At 43.2% G+C, this 6,624-nt stretch overlaps 1 pseudogene; it reads right to left on the bottom strand.

Annotated features, from left to right (window-relative positions):
• The window catches only part of LOC106813570, a 14,002-nt pseudogene that overhangs the window by 5,810 nt on the left and 1,568 nt on the right, over nt 1-6,624 (bottom strand).

A 6,624-nucleotide genomic window follows, 5' to 3' on the forward strand; every position in this document is an offset into this window, starting at 1 on the left:
TTGTTGTTCGCACTTTTTAACTTTTTTGTTTGTTCTAATCTTATTTGCCGCTATTTTATTACGAAAAATTTAGTCCTACTATCCGCTAAATTTCGTCACGTTAAGCCTTCCTGTCCCGTCCGCAAATTAACAACGAATTGCTGCAATATGCCGCCACGGGAGGAGCGGACAGCGACGCACAGTGAGATGTGTCGACCATTGCCGCACTTACAGCATGACAGGGAGAGTCATCCACGTTGAAGGGAGGTTACGATACGGGCAGCATTCTAATCCGAAGCGGCGCCGACGGCTGAGTACTGCAGCATGTAACGTTAACTAACGCATTTTCTACGCGTACTTTATTGCTCGCACATTACATAATTTTTCTGACGAGATATGTAACGATATTTACGGAATATGATGTGAATTTTCTTATAAATGGCGGCAATAACGTTACGTCCGCGAAATACTGCAGCGGGTGACGTAAAATAACGCGTTTTCTCGCACGATACTTTTACGCGCTCTCGTGCGCATATTGCACAATTGTTGTTAATTTGCGGACGGGACAGGAGGCTTAACGTGACGAAATTTACGGATAGTAGGACTAAATTTTCGTATAAAAATAGGGCAATAAGATTAGAAACAAACAAAAAAAGTTAAAAGTCGAACAACAATATACCAGCAGAACAACCCATATAAATATTGATCTACTGACTTTGGTAACTATGGCCCGCGTACGGTTTCCGCAGGCAACCGTACGCGAGCTATAGTTACTAGAACTACATAACAATAGATAACTAAAACAATTAGCGCATTTCAGTTTATATGGATTATTGGAATGTATACAAGGTTTATTATTCATTAAAGTTGTCTTGATGATCGCGCAAGCGTGAAACTCTGAGTAACAGCAAAAAGTGATGTCTTGTGTTTAATCTATCTACAATTATATTACGCTCTGCAATTAAATGCTTGAGCACTCTACTACAGTGCATGTAGACCAAAGATACAGATGTATATATATATATATATATATATATTATATAATATAAATACAACTGACTTGCACTGTTGTAGGCCACACAGTTAGACAGACACTTACAGCCAGACGCCGAGCCAAGATTCACGAAGAAGTTTCCGCCAATTGGTAGCCATTCATCTGCAAGCAAGATTATTTAAAATAAATTATCAAGTTGAAACAAAAACAAGCCAGCTAATAATCGTATAATTTAGTCCTGTGGGTTTTTACCCACCTGCGGTTTTTGGCCACTGCTGTGCTTCTAATGTGAAGTACGTGTCTTTCAATCGTTTACACAAGTTCACTGAGTGAGTCTATCGTCTCTCAGTGAATCGCTGGGCATTATACCGACGCGAGAAACGTGATCGAAACCGAGGCAAGACCCGACGCAACTCACCTGAAGATATGATCGTACAAGTTTGACACCAGGGCGGCTCTGCAGGATGCATGGGGATGTAGAGGTGTAAAAAGCTTGATTCGGGTAAGAGCTGTTCTGTCCTCGGTATTTTGCCGACTTGATTGGCAGATCAACTCGGAATCCCTGTCACAGGCTCTGAACAGACACTGGTCATTAATTACAGCTGACATGACTAACCGAGAGGTACATCAATAAATCCCAGACTGTTGTATATAAATATCTCACATTTTTCAACGACACAAGAGTATCTCACGTACGATCGCCATTGCCATTTCACACGTCACTGCCTTTCGCGATTCAAGCATCAAAGAGAGTAAATCCCTACAGCACACCTAACAGCGATTCTTCACTGCATCTGCGCTGCGCGTTGCATTAGCCGTACCTGGAAAATATATGACGATCGCGAACACGAACACGGTGGCCAATCTGGTTCATCAACGGTTGAGGCAGGTTCTGTCGTAGAAGCCTTCACGGATCCCTCGACTTCAGGCATGAGAAACAGGGTTGAGATGTTTTTGGCAGCGAAATATTTCATCGATGTCATTTTCGTATAACCACTGTCACATAGTTTCGCGTACACATTAGAATACGGTAAACCCTTTACATTACATAGATACCCGCGAATATATATCTGAGTTCCGTCACTTCTCTGTGAAATTTTTACGGACTTTCCTGACTTTTACCAATTCACATAAAAATGGCATCCGTTCTTTGACAGAAAAGTCACACTTATCCTCCTACAAATTTTCGTCAGTTTTTCGCATCGGTCTGCAAGAATACCAAATTGAAAACAAAACCCGGAAATCCGCGAATCCGTGGAAAATTCTCATGGCCCCGCCACCTTGTCTGTCCTCGTCGCCAGCCAGTGTGAAAGAAGGCGATTGGATGGCACCCTCAAAACTCAGTACCTGGTAATGAACGTAAATGTATAGTATTGAGAGACAGACAGAATAGATTGAGAAGTAGCTCAGAGCGTGACCATTTTTTTACAGGAGTCATATTTGAAATTAGTTTTACAGACGAGGGAGGCGATCATATCTACTTCTCTCTATTTATCTACCTCTACTACCTCACACTCTACACCTACCTCTGCTACCTCACACTCTACACCTACCTCTATTACCTCACACTCCTGACAACCTTACCTCTACTACTCACACTCTACACCTACCTCTACTACCTCACACTCTACACCTACCTCTACTACCTCACACTCTACACCTACCTCTACTACCTCACACTCTACACCTACCTCTACTAGTCCTACCTCACACTCTACACCTACCTCTCCTACCTCACACTCTACACCTACCTCCACTACCTCACACTATACACCTAGCCTCTGCTACCTCACACTCTAACCTACCTTTTACCTGCACTCTACACAATCTACTACCTCACACTCTACACCTACCTCTACTACCTCACACTCTACACCTACCTCTACTACCTCACACTCTACACCTACCTCTACTACCTCCACATCTACACCTACCTCTACTCTACCTCACACTCTACACCTACCTCACACTACCTCACACTGTACACCTACCTCTACTACCTCACACTCTACACCTACCTCTGCCGGTGTTGACGGTGGCGGGGCTGAACGCCTTCCAGACGATCGTCTCGCAGATGTTTGTGGCGATGAAGAGCGAGATGCCGGAGCCGAGGCCGTAGCCTTTCTGCAGCAGTTCGTCCAGCAGCAGCACAATGAGGCCAGCCACGACGAGCTGCGTGCAAGCAGAGGTCAAACAAAGGTCAGAAGGTCGTAAAGACGTCAACATCCAGCGAGGTAACGAGCAGGCGAGAGAAAAACAAAATGACACAGAGGTCAGCGGGATAGGAATCCAGTGTGTTAGCCAGAGACCCGTCTACCCATCTCCTGGACGGCCTATTCTTGGATGAGACGGACGAAATTTGATAGAGACGGCATGAGGGCGACCCAATTTTATATATAATACACCTTGTATAACTGACAACAGTGCTTATAAGTCTTTTTGGCATTTCAGACTAAATTTCCTCCATTTTAAGGGAAGGCTCTCCCCCCTAGGGTGCTTCACGCCCGCAGCATCCTTGCTTCGCTCAGATGGTGAGACTCCCTGATTTTTTTTCCTGGCTAACACCCTGTAGGAATCACATGGAGGTCAGCTTGCAGTATGGCAGGGGGACACAGCGATCACAGAAGAGCTGGCTAGTGATGAGCTGACATTTGACGCATATGTAACTGAACATAGGCCTACACTGAGGTAATGCCAGTGGTCCAACATTCCCACAGTTCCAGATTCTGAGTGGAGATGGGAACGCCGGCAATTAATGAATTGTTTTTCTTCATACTGCTGACCAAATTATAATTTAGATATATGTTTATTAGAAGCATTTACAAAACTGACAAGTATAAGCAAAAGACATTCAACTCTGCCCTCTATTGGCGAGAAAACATAAATGAGGGAATGGGGACTAGATCGATATTAAGCCTACATGAAACCGGTACTGCCTACAGTCACAGCAACAAAGATACCTGAATAATGATGAGGAGGCAGATGCCAGCACCCATTTCAGATGGCTCTCCGTACATGCCTGTCATCACATAGACAATTGCCTGACCAACGGTGATCACCATGCCAAACACTGAAACACGAAACAGCACATGACACATTCGTTCTGCGATCGACTGAGCACACCATCGAGGAAGGAACTTCGAAAAGATACATAATAAAACCGAATGTGAAACCATTTGCCCGCATTCAGGATGCGACAGGCACGACTCGGTCAGTTTATGATCGATTGTGCATCTCAGTAAGATATGAACGGAAGTAATGTAACAAAACCATGAGTAAAATAACACACCCTCATCCCGAGGATGGCGACTAACTACGATTAACTAACGAATAACTAAGCTTGCCCCAACGACCATGCATCCTTACCATGGGTCGAAATTGTAAGAGATGCCCGCATTTTAAGACTCAGGCCAGACATTTCTAATACTAGCAAGCCCGGCGGGCCTGTAGAAAATCCACCCCCAGCATGCAAAACCATCCCCGGCACGCCAGCGAAAATGAAAAGTTACCGCAGTATAGCTCATTAGTATAGTGACTGAATATGTTCTTTGTATTACAGCAAATAAACCATTGTAAAAAATTTCAAATTTCAGTCTTTTATTTTTTTTAAATGCTGCGGTATCCGGGGAATGATGCGAGCCTGTAATTTGCCTGGCGGGCCTGTAAAATCCCTTACCTACAGGCCCGGCTGGCCTGTAAATTTTCAAACTAATTTCTACCCCTGCCTATGAACCAGGAGCACTGCACTCACGTTTCTGTGCACCATTGAATAAGGCTCTGTCTTTGGGCGAGTCACCGACTTCGATGATCTTCGCTCCGGCCAGCAGCTGCATGATGAGTCCTGACGTCACGATGGGAGAGATACCTAGCTCCATAAGCGTACCTGTTAACGAGCATTGCAGGTAAGTCTGACAGCCCTCGTTAAACAGCAAGGCAGGTTAACCTTTTGAAATTGAAAATTATAGGCTCCGAGATCGCATCTGACGACTTCTGGAGGTACAATTATTCACAATTTACAAAGGACAAAATACCTAATTTTTAATGAGAAACTTTTCAAATTGACCCAGGTTAAGCATGAATGCAGAATGAAAAGTGTATTTTTTATAAATAATTATACTCACAAACTACACTATCATTGAATTTAGAGCCACTCGGAAAGATAAATTCTGCATATTTTCAATGCACATTTTACAAATTTGAGTCTCAAAACTGCAATGGCCGGAAAAATACGATAACGGTTGGGAACACACTCTAAAAACCATCACTTTAATGAGCAACTTTAGTAAATACGAGTATACCTGCTAAAGAGCAATGTTGGTGAAAACGATCGAGTGTGCCTGGTAAGGAGCAACATATCTATAGGTGAACGTGAGCAACAGCTATTAATGGGCAATGCACCTGAACCGCTTGCAAAACTAACCACACTATAATAGCCATTGCACATGGCCACATTCATACAATTTCTCACTGCATAGTACAGTTATAGTTGCACTATCTAAGTGAAGTCCAAGAACAAATGTTTCACCTCTGTTTGATGCCATGATGACTCGCATCCAGTAAAACGGATCTGCGGAATCTGAAGACATAATGCCAAACAGAGGAATCTGAAAAGTAAAAAATATGCATGCAGGGTGCGAAATTAACGGGAGTCCGGAATCAAATACTCCCTGACTTACTGCCGGACTCCCTGATTTGACATATGCAGGAGTCCGTGTGACTCCCTGAAAATTCTGCCATACTAACTATAGTTCGTTCCAGAGCACGGCCTCGCGGAATTACCGTATATTTTCAGCAAATGTCCAAAGGAAATTTGGCAGACATGCAACTGCATGAATCTTCAAAATAAGCACATGCGTAATTATTGTTAATATCTTTAATTTTGAACTTCAGACTGCGGACTCCCTCATTTTGCCGCGGACTCCCTCTTTTTGCCGCGGACTCCCTCATTTTGCCGCGGACTCCCTCTTTTTGAGGGCAGGGAGTCCGCTGGATTCGATTGTTCAAAAGTTAATTTCTACCCCTGTACATGCATATGCTAGCATCTTACCAGGAGCACAAACCAATATTTAACCAATGCTATCATGACATGCTATACTACTAATTCAATGTTATAGTGGTGTGCAGGTGCATGGGTTAATTGCCGGTAACATATGCTACCCAAGTATATATATATCAACGTTCTGTTTGGAGTGGCTCTTTGATTTAATGTATTCGCTTAAAACATAAAAAAATGTGTTCATCGATTAAATAAAGTCCTAACTACTGATCAGCAGAGTTGGCCAACTCACCTGGCAACACACGAGAAAAATGAATAGGGTAATGGCAGTCCATAGCACTTTCTCTCTAAATTGGATTTTTCTCTCTGGCTTAGAGACTTCAGGCAAAATGCCACAGAAGGGTCTAATGATCTCCAGGAACTTTACTGTAAACATAAGCAATTATAATAAGTATAATAATTAATCAAGTCATAATTAATTAAGTCAAGATGTGTAATTTGAAACACTGAGCTTTAACAAGTAGGGGCCTAGTGCAGAAAAACCAAACAAGTGCCGCGGAGCGACAGCGCTCATCTAACGTCTACTGCGGTGACTCTGTGGTGGAGTGGTGGGATTCTAGTAAACCCTGTTAGTCCCAAATGTGTTCACATACAC

The sequence above is a fragment of the Priapulus caudatus genome, unplaced genomic scaffold, assembly GCF_000485595.1.
Source record: "Priapulus caudatus unplaced genomic scaffold, Priapulus_caudatus-5.0.1 Scaffold793, whole genome shotgun sequence".
NCBI classification, from domain to species: Eukaryota; Metazoa; Priapulida; class Priapulimorpha; order Priapulimorphida; family Priapulidae; genus Priapulus; species Priapulus caudatus.